The 16,118-nt window shown below is 53.1% G+C and overlaps 1 protein-coding gene and 1 long non-coding RNA gene across 3 annotated transcripts in view; one reads left to right on the top strand and one right to left on the bottom strand.

The window, feature by feature from the left end:
- The window catches only part of PLPP1 (phospholipid phosphatase 1), a 40,096-nt gene that overhangs the window by 15,906 nt on the left and 8,072 nt on the right, over nt 1-16,118 (bottom strand). The gene's annotated exons all lie outside the window — the stretch shown is intronic.
- Nucleotides 8,464-11,061, top strand: LOC139008469 (uncharacterized). The gene is made up of 2 exons (XR_011471145.1): nt 8,464-8,749; nt 10,771-11,061. It is a non-coding gene; the product is annotated as an uncharacterized lncRNA (long non-coding RNA).

The raw sequence follows: 16,118 nt of genomic DNA, 5'->3' as shown, positions 1-16,118 counted from the left end.
GCCCCAGTTGTCACATCCGTCACGGCGAGGTGCAGAGTGCGAACCCTGTGAGACCGGGACCAGGGAAGGACTGGGGAGACCGTCCTTCCGAGAGGCTCGCTCGGTAGAGAGACAGGTAAGGGCCGCCATAAAGACGCAGAGCTGATGGACACGTCTCTGTGCCGATGACCGGATCCTGCACTCTGTGTGTGAATGGAGGGAGTGGGCTGCAGACCTGCCTGGACAGAAGGAACTCTTGTCCTGGAGGAAGGGAGAGTCACCGTCCTCCTGCTTAGGGTCAGCACATGGTGGATAAGGGGCGCTGGGTGTTAAGTTTTTTAAAAAGTAGAAAAGGGGACGTGTAACGCAGCCCTAAAATAACGCAGCAATTAAGCGACAAGCAACGTGTCGCCTGAAAACAGAAAGGACGCCTGGAAGAGCATTCTGAACAGAGAAACGACAGGCTGCTGACAGCACTGCTGAGGCAGGCGGAGGGACTCTGAGGCCTGGAGACGGGGTGTGAAGCTGGGGGGGGCTGGTTTATAGTGGAAGAAAATAGTTCAGTATGAAGAATACTGACTTTGGGGTCATCTGGCACCTTCTCAAACGCTCAGCCTCATCTCTCCTCCTCCCCCACCTCCGAGCCCTTAGGCCCAACCACACTGAACCATGTGCTGTTGCCTGAACATAATGTTTTCAAAGCCACTGGTGCCACCTGGCCGGCGTGGCTGACCACTGACCTATGACCCCAGAGGTCACAGTCCAATTCCCGGTCAGGGCACATGCCGGTTGTGTGGGGTGTGCTGGGGGTTCTCTCTCATCATTGATGTTTCTCTCTCCCTCCCTCTCCCTTCCTCTCTGAAATCAATACAAATATATTCTTTTAAAAACCATAGGTGCCTTAATAGACAGGACTAGAGGCCCGATGCACGAAATTCCTGCAAGGGGCTCAGCCCTCACACCCCCGGCTTCGTCCGGAAGGTCGTCCAGTCTAATTAGCATATTACGCTTTTATTATAGATGGGGCAAAAGTAGGTTTACAGTTGTGAGTACGTGAAACACAGTTTATTCTTGTATTATTATTACTAATGAGTGTCTTATTTCCCATGCGAACAGCTGTAAACCTACTTTTGCCCACCCTGTGTGTTCTGGTAAGATACTTGCCCTCCTGGTTCCCTTGACGTCCAGTGCACTCCATGTACACCTGCCTCCTCCGCCCACAGAACCTGTCCACACGCCAGTGACACTGCATCCTCAAGACCCTTTGCACTGTCAGCAACTGAAGGGCAAAGACGATCTTTGTGTCCTGTGTGCCAGGCACACAGCTGGCTATGGATAAAAATTGTGAATGGCTAAATATATGAAATTCAGGATAAAGATCAGAAGTAGACAGAGATATGCAAATTGCTGGCTTTAGAAGTGGTAACTTAAGCCAGAAAATGAAACAGTTCTCAGAGAAAACAAAGCCTGAAGTCAGGGCTGACAGAAGGAAAGCAACCAGCTTCCGGGGGGAGCGGGCCTAAGCCAGCAGTCGGACATCCTTAGTGCTGCTGCGAAGGCGGAGAGGGCCCCGCCACTGCCACTGCACTCACCAGCCCTGAGCCCGGCTTCTGGCTGAGCGGCAGCTCCTGCGTTGAGCATCTGCCCCCTGGTGGTCAGTGCGCATCACAGGGACTGGTCGAACGCCCTTGGGTCGATTTGCATATTAGCCTTTTATTATATAGGATCCATGTGCACCTCATGAACTGAACCTGCCTCCCCACAAATTCTTACGTTGGAGTTCCAACCACCGATTTTACGGAATTTGGAGATAGGGCTTTTAGGAGGTAATTAAGGTTAAATAAGGTCATAAAGGTAGGGTCCTGAGGAAGAGGGAGAGGGAGATGTCTCTTTCCAAATGCACACACCCAGGAAAGGCCATGTGAGGACAGAGATGTGCGTCTGCAAGCCAGGAGAGCCCACACACGCATCACGCACAGGCGTGTCCACCCGCTAGAGTGAACACACACCCTACTCTAAGAAAGGGGAATGTTCTCTCCTTGCTCTAGAGATTACTTTCAATGGTATTTTTTAGGGTATAACAGAGAACTCTGTGTCAAAGCTAATGTCATAGGAAGATTTTCTCCAAATAAACCCTTTCATGTTCTCTCCTTAATATAGAGAGGATACAGAAACTCCCTTTGACCCTACTAATTCTAGAGTATTTTTCTCTTTTTTTAAAAATATATATTTTATTGATTTTTTACAGAGAGGAAGGGAGAGGGATAGAGAGTTAGAAACATCAATCAGCTGCCTCCTGCACACTCCCCACTGGGGATGTGCCCCCAACCCAGGTACATGCCCTTGACCGGAATCGAACCTGGGACCCTTGAGTCCGCAGACCAGTGCTCTATCCACTGAGCCACACCGGTCAGGGTTAGAGTATTTTTCTCTTAATTAGCATCCCTTCTCCAGAGAAGTCACGTTCACCGAGCACGTTTGGTAGCTGTCTGTCCGCCCTCAGTGCCCCCTTCTGAGATACACTGAGGGAGACGCCAGCCCACGCCTGGTATGTTTCCTATATTCTCCCCCAAGTACGTGGTCACTGAAATCTCTCCCATTTTGTATGGAGTACATACTTGCTTAAAAATATGCTGTTACATTTCAGTGGAATAAATCTAAAATGCAGTTTAAAGAGAGAGAAAGACTGAGGTAAACTGTGAGCTGCTAATATGCAGAAGCAAAAGTAAAGAAAAACAAGTGCGAAGTTTGCTTTTTGAAGGAGTGACGTAGAATTCCGGATATTGTTAAAGTGAGGACTGACTTCAGTATCCATGGCCTTCCTCTCTCTCCGAGAAAGACCTCATATCAGGCATCAAAGTACGTCACGCTGAGCCACGGGGATTCGCGTGTCCGGCTCTGGACAAGCCCCTCCTCCTCAGCAGACGTTTCCATCCCGATCCCACGGCAAGAGGACTCAGGGCGGGAGGGGTGAGGGGACCTCAGCAGCGTGTCACTGAGGAGGCGCTGGAGCTGCAGGAAACCCCGCTGGGCGGGAGCAAAGCTGATGGATCAGGCTCGGAGGCAGGGCAGCCCCAGGGCGCGGGCCAGAGCCCAGGAGGGAGCTGGAGAGCCCACACAGCACTGCCCAGTGCTCAGCGCGGCCCCTACCCAGGCAGCTGGCAGGGCGGGCGGGCGGGGCCATGGCGAGGCGCCGAGGGAAGCCCAGCTTGGCCGGAACAGGTGGCAGCTGAGGGGCCATCGGGGAGTATTTGCTGAGACATGAACATGTGAGCACACAGGGCGCAGGAGCCTCGGAGGCACATACACCATCATCACGTGCAACCAGCAACTCAGTCCTGAAAGGCTGTAAGTGGCTTTTCTCTCCAAAAGACTCAGGTTACAACAAACCAAGAAAAAGAGGTCAACACGCCATGGAGCCCAAGCGCAGGCTGGGGAAGCACGTCTAACTCTGTGCCAACAAGCACTGCGCAAGCTCCCGGGGAGCACCCCTCACAGGGCAGCTGCTCACAGGCCTGCCCCTGGCAGACCCGTCCCCACGCACTCGCACAGCCCAGCGCCCACGAGCACTGCTCTCCCCCTTCTCTCGGAGAAAAGAAGGCGGAGCCCCACTCAGATTTCCACGTGAGGCGACAGGGCGTAAAGCAGGGACCTTCAGATAGGACTTCAACACACGATCCTCTGCAGGCCCATCTCCAGCCGCTTCTCTGGGGCCACTAGACACCGGCAGAGCCGCAGCCGTCACAAAACACCCACCGCACGCCCTAGTCCGTGGCAGCGCCCACTCCAACCCTTCAGGTCAGCGGAGGCCGAGCTCCAGGCCCGGGGAAGCATTCTCACCCACTGTGCCCGAGCTCCAGGCCCGGGGAAGCATTCTCACCCACTGTGCCCGAGCTCCAGGCCCGGGGACGGCATTCTCACCCACTGTGCCCGAGCTCCAGGCCCGGGGGAAGGCGTTCTCACCCACTGTGCCCGAGCTCCAGGCCCGGGGGAAGCATTCTCACCCACTGTGCCCGAGCTCCAGGCCCGGGGGAAGCATTCTCACCCACTGTGCCCGAGCTCCAGGCCCGGGGGAAGGCACGCTCACCCACTGTGCCCGAGCTCCAGGCCCGGGGGAAGGCGTTCTCACCCACTGTACCCGAGCTCCAGGCCCGGGGGAAGCATTCTCACCCACTGTGCCCGAGCTCCAGGCCCGGGGACGGCATTCTCACCCACTGTGCCCGAGCTCCAGGCCCGGGGGAAGGCGTTCTCACCCACTGTACCCGAGCTCCAGGCCCGGGGGAAGCATTCTCACCCACTGTGCCCGAGCTCCAGGCCCGGGGACGGCATTCTCACCCACTGTGCCCGAGCTCCAGGCCCGGGGGAAGACACGCTCACCCACTGTGCCCGAGCTCCAGGCCCGGGGGAAGGCACGCTCACCCACTGTGCCCGAGCTCCAGGCCCGGGGGAAGGCGTTCTCACCCACTGTGCCCGAGCTCCAGGCCCGGGGGAAGGCACGCTCACCCACTGTGCCCGAGCTCCAGGCCCGGGGGAAGGCACGCTCACCCACTGTGCCCGAGCTCCAGGCCCGGGGGAAGGCACGCTCACCCACTGTGCCCGAGCTCCAGGCCCGGGGGAAGGCACGCTCACCCACTGTGCCCGAGCTCCAGGCCCGGGACGGCATTCTCACCCACTGTGCCCGCCGTGCGCTGTGCTGCCGTGCTCGGCACAGACCACGAATCGCAATGGGCCCTGTTCCCAGCAGGAAGCACCTAAAATCATCAGGCCGCCCAGCTTACGAGACTCTTACACAGCAATCCTGCTGGCCCTGTAGCCATTTATAAACCGGAATCACACACACATGCGTAAGAGGAAGGTGTGCTTTATAGCGAAGGTGAACGGCCGGCTGTGTGGGGGCTGACAGCCTTCAGTGTCACCGCTTCTCAGTCTGTGCAAGAACAATGCACACCGACAGCAGTGACGGCAGCACAGCATCTTCATTTAAAAACAGGTATTTGTCCTTCAGAATCTGGGAAAAAACTCAAAGCCTAAGCCAGTGGTTCTCAACCTCCCTAATGCCGCGACCCTTTACTACAGTTCCTCATGTTGTGGTGGCCCCCAATTTCATCGTTACAAATTGAACATAATGAAAGCATAGTGATTAGTCACAAAAACAATATGTAATTATATATGTGTTTTCCGATGGTCTTAAGGGACCCCTGTGAAAGGGTCGTTTGATCCCTAAAGGGGTTGCGACCCACAGGTTGAGAACCGCTGGCCTAAGCAATAGTATTAGTATTAGAATAAGCAACACATACATAGAAATATGTTCAATATACTGCTAAAGAGGCAAAATGATCTGTAAAAACATTATAATTAGTATTTCATTCATATGAAAAAGTATTTGTGTTTATGTCTAAATATACATTAGAAAGCCTAAAAAAATATATAACCAACTTTCAGGTGGTTAACTCTAGAGGTGGTATTTAATATAAAATCAGGTAGACAACTCACCTCCCACTGTATATATTTCCATATTTGAATGTTTTATAATACAACAAAAGGTCAAGATCATTAATTTTTAATTTTAAGAATTGCTTTATCACCATGAAAATGATGGGGTGTTTTTTTGCTGTGTTTCCTGAAATTATGCTATAAATGGCACTTATTGAAAAAGTTCTAATTTCAAAAGCATTTAATTTTTCTAAGGAAAAGTGAGAGCATTTGCTGAGTGCCCACTATTGCCAGGTGTTGGCCTATTATTATCTCTAACAATTTCACGAAGGGGAAGATAGTCCCCCAAAATCTGGACATTTGAAAACTTAAAAATCACTAAGTCATAGGTCTAGAAAAGCTAAAATGTAAATCATAAAATAGTCTGAAATGAACATGAAAATACAAATCAAAACTTAAAGTACACAGCTAAAATACTACACATAAAAATGTAGAGCCTTAAATGTATACCTTAGAAATTCATGAAATATTCAATAACTTATTTTTTACAAGCTCAAGAGAGTAAAAGGAATATAGACCAGAAATGAATAAAATAGAAAACAAAGGAAACACCAGATTAACAAAACCAAGTGAGTTTTTATTGGTTAATGATCAGTCTTGTTAAAGGCTTAAGAAAAAAACAAAAAAGAAAACACCAACACAGAGATTATTAAAATTGTTAAAGGGCTAATTCATCAGAAACTCAGAGACACTCCGTCTCTCGGGTGTGGACGCGGGTGGGTAAGCAGTGACAGGCTGGCAAGCAGGAAGCCGGGATTTTAACAAGAGCTCCTCTCCTCGCACATCTCCCGGCCCCGGCCTGTCTTTTAGGAGAAGTCTAGCCCCCAGGGTCCAGCTTCCGCGTCTACAAATGAGGAAGAAGAGAGGCGTTCTCTCAGGTCCCTGCCCGTCCCTGACCCCACCAGCCCCAGCCGGTCTGCACACAGACAAACCACAGGTTTCCTTCTTGGGCCGCACGGGTAAGGGGAGCTGCTCTGTGTGACCCAGACACATCCTCGCCAGGGCGGGCGGCTGGCCGTCCTGGTGTCCACTCGGTGGGCAGACCAGGGAGGAGACAGGCAACCTCAGCACGACGCACAGGAACACACAGCCGGGAACTGCCTCCAGGAACTGATGTCTCCCGAAGTGGAGGGGACAGAACCCACTCGTAAGAAACCTCCTTTCCCACACCCAGCCGGCGCACGCGGGGCCGAGTCTGCGTTTTCCTCGTGTATATTTGGGTCTAACAACGGAGCCCACAGCTACTTTTGTAAAACGCGCTCCCACGAACCCTCTCATTTTCTCCTTTTAGCAGTCAAGGTTGAAAGTAAATAAAGCTTTTGGCTCTATACGACTTTGTGCTACCTGAGCAGTTTTTAGAAAGTTCTATTCATTCCACACTTAAGGAATGTCCTTTATTTGGTGTCTAATTCAGTTCTAACAAAATACACATTTTCTCGCTTTCTCTGGAGACAGGTGTTGCGGCTTCTTCCAGACCCACCTGCAAAGGCCTCCTGCTGACCGACCGGAGCTCTGCGCTCCTCCTCCCCCGTGGGAAGGGCCGGCAGGTTCACAGGGAGAGTCACTCAGGCTTTTCCCAACTTGAGTGAAACGCACAGGTGTGCCAGGGGAGGGACGCCCCCTGCTGGCCAGCCCTGCCCTCGAGCAGGCTTCCCGTGGCGCACAGCGGGGACGCTCAGGAGACTCAAGACGAGTGTGAAGTTATCGAGCGGAAAGGGGGATGGCTGCCCGAGCGATGAGACTGCGATCACTCGGTGACAGCAGCCGTGGCCTTGGAAAGAAAACCAAAGTCAACAGGGCCGGCTAAAGGATGAACTCCAGGAAAGGGTGGGGACACCGTAGGTGGTGCCAGGGAAAATGAAGGGCCACTTGGTGAAATGTCACCAACAGTAGGTGCCTTTCACTGAACGCTCACCGTGCATCCTGACTGTTAATCCTCCAACAACTTTAAAAGGTAAACATGACATCATTCTGAAGATGAAGAACCTGCCACAGCCACTCAGGCTGAGACTTCGGTCAAGAGGCCATGAGCCCGCTGACCCCACAGGTGTAAGGACAGACGCCACTTACAAAGAGCTGAGCAGAAAGAGCACAGGCAGCAGGCCATGGGGGGCTGACAGAAGGAAGGGGTGCAGCAGCAGGAGAGACAGGTGCACTCACCTTCTGATAAAAGGAGGGGAGGGGAGAACCTGCCGCCCCTCAAAGGAAAATGAGGGCTGGAGAAGGCACAATTGTCTTGCCTTTGTCTGTATTGCAAAGATCTGAGAGTGGGGGGAGGTGATGGCCTGGGGGGGGGGGGGGCTTAGAATAAGGATGGAGGAGCTAGATCCAAGGGAGACGCAAGCACAGGGAGACACGGCCACCAAGAGAAGGGTCACCTGAGGTTCCTACCCTCCCCCACAAGGCGGCTTCTCATCTGTGCCGCCCGGCAGTGCGGTCAGGCCCGGGTCCTCTGTGGAAAGGCCAAGTCCAGCTCTGAGTGTTGGCTCCACCTTTCCCAGGTTGCACTGCCCTTGGCCCTCTGGCCCCGATGGCCCAGGAGGGCAAAGGGGAAGAAAGGGCGAGAACACGTGAGCCCCGTGTCTGCACCATGTGAACACGTACGTCACTTGCATCTTCCCCGCACGAGGCGCAGCGGAGAGTTCTGCGGTGTTCACGGACAGCCAGCACCCACGTCAGTGCTGAAGCAACAGGCCCTCAGCACATACTTCACACACAGAGCCACCTTGTAGAACAGGTATTATCAGCCCTGCTTACAGGGGAGAGGGTGACTCAGAGAGGACCAGCAGCGGACAAAGCCACATGTGTAACAGGGTGAAATCAAACATGTCCACCACCAGCACCGCCCGCGCTGGCCGCTCAGAGCGCCGCAGCCTGTGCCGGAGCGGAGCGGGGCTCGGCTCCACGGCGGGTGTGGCCGGGAGGCCCACGGGAGGGGCCGGGGCGCAGTGGGTGGGGAAGGGAAGGCTCACATGCAGACTGGCCGTCAGCCCTGACAGTCAGTGGGGCCTCCAGGATTCAAACAGGGACTTGTCTGACTCGAAGTCCTAAGTGAGCTGGAAAAAGCCGGCCTGCTAAAAAGGGAGGCGGGGGGATCCCGAGGGTCCTGGGCGAGGAAAAGCAATGGAGTGGGCAAGGCACGAAGCCCGGAGCGGAGCGCAGTCGCCCGCCGATAAGCTAAAGGACAAACAGGAGGCTCCCGCTCAAGCAGGGCAGGGCATGAGGAGTCAGAGAACAGGAGCGGGCAGCAGCTACAGCAGGAAGGGTCTGACCCCAGGTAAGTGATTCGAGTGTTTCATGAGCAAGTGAGATGTCAACACCGGCTCTGAGCGGAAGGCCTGGAGCCTGTGCGAGGCGGAGGGGAGGGGGCGGGGCGGGCGCCAGGCGGGAGGTCAGTGTAGAGGTCAACGTATACACAAGGTCCCTTCACCCCCACTATCCTGGGTTTCACCTTCCGAGGTTTCAGTTACCAGTGGTCAGCCTCGGTCCAAAAATATGAAATGGAAAACTCCATGTCATCACAAGAAGGCGAGCCACACAATCAGACATCTGAGAGCGACCATGTCCCTGTAATTTATTAGCATGGTGTTATAACTGTCCTATTTTACTGCTGGTTACTGTTGTTAATCTTAGGGTGTCTCACTTATAAATGAAGGGAAAGGTCCGTGTGCACAGGAAAATACAGTACATATGGGGTTCGGTACTATCCGCGGCTTCAGGCACCTGTGGGGTCCCGGAAGGCACCCCCTGTGATGGGGGGGGCGATACTGTATTTGAGAATGACTCAGAGATGGCACCCCAGGCGTCCAGGGGCAAGAGGTCAGAGCACGGGCGCCTCGGCTTCTGGAGACACCTACCTTCTGGTCACGGCTGCAGGCACCACCTCTGTGGCTGACGCGGTTTTACTATAAAAAGACCGAGTTATCTTGCTGGTTTTTTGTTTTGTGTTTAAGTTGGGACAAAGGGGGAAAAAGACACTGGATGTAAGTGACATTTACCAAAGAAGGTTTTCACTTTTTGTGGTTTTCTGTCAATAATGACCTATAATATCCTCAACCTTGGCATCTGAGTTCATTAAAACCCTTAAAATAAGCATGTATATACTTAAAGAGCTTTTTTAAAAAAACATCCAAAATGACCATGCGGTTCTTTCACTGTGAACTTAGATTTCTGCACAAAAAACAACCAGCCCACTTGTGCCCCAACAAACGTGAAAACAGGGAGTGGGTCACCTGCTGCTTCCCTCCCAGAGGCTCCGGAGCCCGGCCACAGCTGTTCCTCCCTCACTGGGAAGGTCACAGCCCCAAACTTTCCATGGGCTGGGCTCCGGCGGGCGGGGCGGAGGCTGGCGGACAGGGTGTGGGAGACAGCTGATCTGTTTTCTACTTTCCTTTCTCCTCGGCTCTGATCAGGAATCTATTTTGAGCTTCTTTGGTATTTGAAGCTACAACTATAATCATTTCTCAGCCAAAACACTCTATTTACATGAAATTAGAGTTTGGGGTGATATCAGCACATTTTGAAAGAGGCAAAAATGACAGCAAACTGTCGGGTCACACTGACACCCGCATGGCTGTCTCACTCGCGATGAGCGATGCCGAGTGCGGAGGCTGCACCGCCCCGTCCCACGTACGTGACGGAGGAGGTGCTGCCAGGGGAGGACCGGGAGAGCCGCCTGCAGAACAGCAGCGTGGGGCCTTTCTGCTCCCTGTGTCCGTCGTGGGGCTCCCTCCGCTGCACCCTAAGGTGTCTGAATTCAGGCTGGTACCGGCAGTGAGTTTCACTAGGTGTAGACTGTCAACCCACTCGAATGCTGGCTTCAGCTGCCACCCCACGTTCCACACTCCTGCCCCACGCCCATGCCCCACCTGCCCCACCCTACTTCCTCCCCTCGCCTGCCTCGGTGCGTGCCCAGGGCGGGTCCTGGGCAGCGCTGGCTCTGCAGTCAGATGCCCTGGCCAGGTTTAGCCCTGGCACCTCCCATGCCTTCTGAGCACATGGGCAAATTACTTGCCATCTGAGCTCAGTCTCCTCTTATGGCGAAAGTGAATAAGTACTCATTACGAACCTCCCAGCACTGCCCACACTCAGAGCCCAGCAATGTGCCTGACGCAGCACCTGGCACAGGAAGAGCCCTTCATAACAAACGCTCTTCCCTGACGGTGCGCTGCCCTGCGGTCCGAGTGCCCGGGGCCGGGGACACACAGCAGCCTGTCCTGACATGGAGTCCTGTGCTGCGGTCATTTCTCTCCAGCAAACAGAGTGAGTCTGTGTGTCACTGACCTCTGCCTCCAACAGGGACCAGCATGTTCCTGCCGACAGCCAACCGACTGCCTGAGAACAGACTGCCCACTGACGGGGTCTTACTGTCGGAGAAGGAAGTGCTGGCAGAGAGGGGGGCACAGAAGAGGCGAGGGCACGGTGAGACGGTCTGACAGGTGCCCAAGACTTTCCAGAGTTTACACCAGGATGTGGTACACAGAACAGCAGCACAGAAATGGCAAATCATCTAAATATTAAAAAATGAAAGTTAAAGTGGATTATGCCAAAATACAAAGAGTATATGCAGCAATATCCCACTTTTTTTTTAAAGCATGTGTTTTTGTTGTTTTTTTTAAAGTGTGAATTCATACACATGAAAAAAGCACTGGAAAGATATATAACCAAAATGTTAAAAAGCGTTTGCTCTGGGTGATGGGGAGATCAGTAGTAATATTTTATTTTCTGGGTTTTCTATTTACCAATTTATGACATGTTAATTTTACAAGGTTTGGAAATTAATAATTATTTTTAAAGAAAAAAGCTAATGGAGATCTTACTAATGATGACAGTATTCCATAGCCAATACTTAAGTACATTATGCTAAACGCACACAAGGAAACACCATGTATTTCCAAAGCCAAAGCTGCCTGTTCCACACTCTACCATGAAGCACGAGGAGAAGCGGCTCTGGTGAAAAGGCGATGCCTAACCTGGAAGCCTAGGAGCGGATGCCCAGGAACACTCCCCCCAGCACTGACCTCCTGCGTTCAGTCCCTTCGCTAAAGCGGGGCACGAGGCCCAGGACTCACTGGGTCTGGCCCTGCCAAGGCCGTAGGGGTGAGTTCGTGAAATGCGTGACCGCACAGAGCAGGCTGATTTTTAAGTTGACCGTGTGTCTGGCCCGTGAATGATGGTGATTAGTAGTCACCTGGTGCCTGGCAGAAATAAGGTTCCCCACCTGCTCCAAAGGCTGGCCCATAACCAACCAACTTCATAGGTAATGGAGGAGTGAATCAAAGCGAGGCTCCTCTTTGAAGTAGTGTCTACAGTTTATTTAGTCTTTAGATTAAAGAAAGTATGACCAGTAGGGTTTCATCGGAGTATGATTTAAGCTTGTAAAACGGAGCATCCTACGCCCGGGTGAGAACACCCTCCAGGCTCAGAAATCCCACCCAACCAGCTCCCTGCCCCACAGAGCCCCTCAGAGAGTCTGGGCGGGAGCCTCTCCACGCGGGCGGGCAGCGGGCTGCGTCCCAGCACACGCCGCTGAGGAAAGCTGGTAAACGCTCGTCATCTTCTCCAAAAGCCACCACAGACGCCTCTGAAGGGGCTGGGGGCACATATGTAAGAACTTAATAAAAAATAATAATAATAATAAAAAGGCGGGTCTGGTGGATGGGCCGGTTTTCACACCGATCAGGAGACAGCTTTAGCAACTGAACTTGTAAAGAAGAAATCAGACTGACTTGATGTCACCATTCTGGTGCAGAAATAGTTATCTCCGTGCCCCAAACATACTAGGAAATAATTCGAGAGCCAAAACTACAAATAAAAAATTTTAAATAAACAACCAACTAAAATCCAGACCTGAGACCTCAACTGCTTTTCCTTTTTCATGCCCCCACCCCCTGAGAGGATATCCTGTGTTTTAAATCTTAAGAGTGCTCATGTAAAGTGCATCGTGTCTAGTCTGAAATTATGCCAAACGGCAAGGTCAGAAACCAAAATAAAGTCACACTAAGGTGTGTCCCAGAAGAAAATAGAAAAACGCTTACTCTGGCAGGAAGTCTCCAAAGTGGCATATCTAAATTAGTAAGCTTTGTTTAAAATACACACACACTTTTAAAAAGGCACACAGGCCGAAAACGTTTGGTAAATTTCTTTTTTTACAATGGTTATGATTATTGCAGTAGCAAATCATATGTTTCCCCAAAAATGTACGTTTGTATCACTCAGGTTATTTTCTATAGAAGATAAGGTGGAGAAGGAAGGACTCCCATGGACTGTCCTTTAAGGCTCAGAACACACACACACACACACACACACACACACACACACACTCACACACACGCTTGCTCCAGGAGGAACAAGAAGGGACTCAGGCAGGAAGGTCCGGAGGCCGGCGCGGTGCCCGGGGCGCAGTGTCCTCTCTGGGGTGCGAGTGAAGAGTCGGAAGCCTCGAGAGACTGAGTAACAGGTGTGTGACCCAAAGCAAGAACAGGTAGCAAAGCAGGTTTTGAAGCTTTCAATCCCACCTGGTCCCAGCTACTTGGCCAACAGCAGCATCGAGGAGCCCACTGTTCTGGGCAGATTCTGTAAGAGCAGTTCCACCATCCCTGTCCCACTGGCTTACAATGGTGCCCGCCTGGCAGGGTCCTTCTTCCCCCGCAGCCTCCTGCCCCTGCGGCCCCTGACCCCGCGGCTCCCAGCCTCATAGGTGAGCCTGCCCGGGCTCTGCTCACATCTGCAGGAAGGTGCTTTTCGTAGGTCGGTCAGTCGGTATTTGGGCCTCTTGCCCCTTAAGCTACCACATGCTCCCTTCTCAGCCCCCTCTTTACAGTAATCAGCAATAGCCCCATTCCCACTCCCAGCCCCTCCAATGTGGAAACGGCTTTGCCTAAGGTTATCGGTGACCCCAAGAACCATCCAGTGGCCGCCTCCCAGGCCTGGTCTCACTGCTCTCGCGGGAGAACGCAGACATGGTCCTGTCCCTGCAGCCAGGCCCTCTCTCGGGGGCTCAGTGTGCTCTCCACCGATCGGAGAGGCTGGTGTTCCTGAAGCGCAGTCCTAAGGCCTTTTCCTTCCACTCTCAACTGGCTGCTGAGATGTCCTCCATTCCCGTGACGTTAGTTACTGAACAGGCCACTGGATCCCCATCCAGGGCGCCCCTCTGAGCCGAGCTCATTCACCCACACGAAGCTGGCACTTCCTCTGGGGAATCTCCAGGCACCTTCAGCCCAGCTCCCCTCAGGCTCCCTACCGCCTCCCTCCCCTCCTGCTTCCAACAGGCTCTCTCCCATCTCCCGAGCCTACTAACGGGCCTGTGTGCGAAACCCCCAGCTTAGGAACTGGCCTGGAACCAACATCTGTCAATTAGACAAGCCACAACTTTCAGAACCACCCCTCTGACCCCACATTCAATGTGTCACCAAAACCTGTCCGTTTACTTCTGCGATGTCACTCAAACCCATCCACTCCTCTCCATCCTCACCCCCTCTGTGGTCTCGCTACCACGATCTCATCTGGACCTTACTGATCCCCCTCAACCTTCTCTCCCAGCTCGAATGCACTGCTCTGCTCCGAACCAAAGTCATCATCTTAGAAAGCCACCCCATTCCTATCCAGAACCCTTTCCATAAAACACCACAGGACCCCTATTTCCCCATCATACACTTACTGGTTCATTTTTGTTCATTTGCATCTCAACCGGCTAAGACAGTGGTTCTCAACCTTCTGGCCCTTTAAATACAGTTCCTCATGTTGTGACCCAACCATACAATTATCTTCGTTGCTACTTCATCACTGTCATGTTGCTGCTGTTATGAATCGTCATGTAAATATCTGATATGCAGGATGGTCTTAGGCGATCCCTGTGAAAGGGTCGTTCGACCGCCAAAGGGGTCGCGACCCACAGGTTGAGAACCGCTGGGCTAAGACAAAGCCAACTACTTTCACTGCTAGCTCACTCGTCGAGCCCTTTAAGTAAAGTTACGTAAGCAGATTGCCACTCACTGGAAAATCACTCACAATGTTAAACCCTAAGCAAGGGGGAGTGTGTGCAAAACCACTATCTTCATGAAAGGTAAGCGACGCACTTGCTTTTGGATTTGGTCAGTAACTGGACTACATCAGCGGCAGCCGCGAGCCTCAGTGAGCGGTGAGCGGCGAGCGCTAGTGGAGCTCTCCAACACCAGCTGTGAAGTGGTACCCACAACCTGTCCAACAAGTTTCGATAGCATCACAATTTAAGAAGCCTTTTCTCCAGTTGGGCTATTGGGTCAGAGAGAGACAATGCTGGAAAGGAGCCACTGACAATGCCTTTCTCCTGTCCACGCTGTTCGAAAAAAAGTGAAATCCTCCTCTGCCGCGTGCTTGGGCCGACGGCATCCTCTGCTCGGGTCTCCCAATCCGATGGGCGCCTCTCGGTGCGGGAGGACGCTCCAACCAACGGAGCTTTGTGTTCAGTTCCGGGTCAGGACACAAAACTAGGTTGAGGGTTCCATCCCTAGCAGGGCATGTGCCAGAGGCAACCGAGGGATTTTCTGTTTCCCTTTCTCCTTCTCTGTGTCTCTCTCCCCATGTCCCCCCTCCCATACCTAAAATCAGTAAATATATCCTCAGGTGAGGATTTTAAAAAGTGTTTTTTAAAGCAGAAGATCTACCCAGCAAGTGTGCTCAGCAGTTGAGTGTCAATCTAGGAACCAAGAGGTCACTGGTTGTGGACTTGATCCCCAGTAGGGGGCGTGCAGGAGGCAGCCAATCAGTGATGTTCCTCTCTCATAGATGTTTCTATCTCTCTAGCCCTCTCCCCTCCTCTCTCTCTAAAAATTAATAAAAACTTGTTTTTTTTAAAAAAAATCAGATCTGACTGCAGTATGTGCTTCCAGAGAGAAATAGGTTAGAAGTAATCAAACCATTTCTTAGTGATCTGGGCACTAAAAACTGAGTACAGACCAGGGCTCAATTTCAATGCTGTTTAAGCTGAAGCTGGAGCCACACTAAACAATCTCCCAGAAGGAAAGCAGCCAGCGTGCGGCACCAAACGTGAACAACAGCCTGGTCAGCCGGGCCGGACTGGTTCCCTGGCTTCCTGACCCCAGGACGACAGCAGCAGCACAGGCAGGACTGGCCACACCCTCACGCCCTGCCTCAGCCGCGGCACGACCAGGAGGCACCGTGAGCCTCATCTTGGTCCTCGTTAGAGGACACGCGGACAGCGGACAGTGAGAGCGCCTGCCACGCCGCACAGTGAGGGAATAGACGGGGCGGCCCGGCCCTGCGGAGCCGGCTCAGGTGGTGCCCGCTCATCGTGCAGCCGAGGCCTGAGCGCCTCCCGCCGCTGCCCATGCGCCAAGCCCCTCGTCACCGTCTTTGCAGCAGCAACACGGCCTGAGCCGGCTAAGGAACTCCGTGCCCACAGGCCCGCACGGTCTCTCGACAGTCAAAGCACGGGTCTCGGGAGAATGGCCGAAATGCGTTCTTCAGGACACCTGCCCGCGCCCGTGCTCCTGAGGAGGGAGACCCGCTCTCCTGGCCTCGGGCAGCGGCGTCTCGGCACTCGGGCCGCACCGCAGGGCGCTCCTCAGGCTCCCGCCCGGAAGCCAGGAGCCGCTGAGGCCACGGGTTCGCCTCACTCTCCCACCCTCCTTAGGGAAACAGTGCCC

Source organism: Myotis yumanensis, unplaced genomic scaffold (assembly GCF_028538775.1).
Source record: "Myotis yumanensis isolate MYYU_CA2020_CCGP unplaced genomic scaffold, mMyoYum1.0.hap1 SCAF_4, whole genome shotgun sequence".
Taxonomy (NCBI): domain Eukaryota; kingdom Metazoa; phylum Chordata; class Mammalia; order Chiroptera; family Vespertilionidae; genus Myotis; species Myotis yumanensis.
Note: the sequence above shows the minus strand (reverse complement) of the source record. Positions and strands in the feature narration are given on the sequence as shown.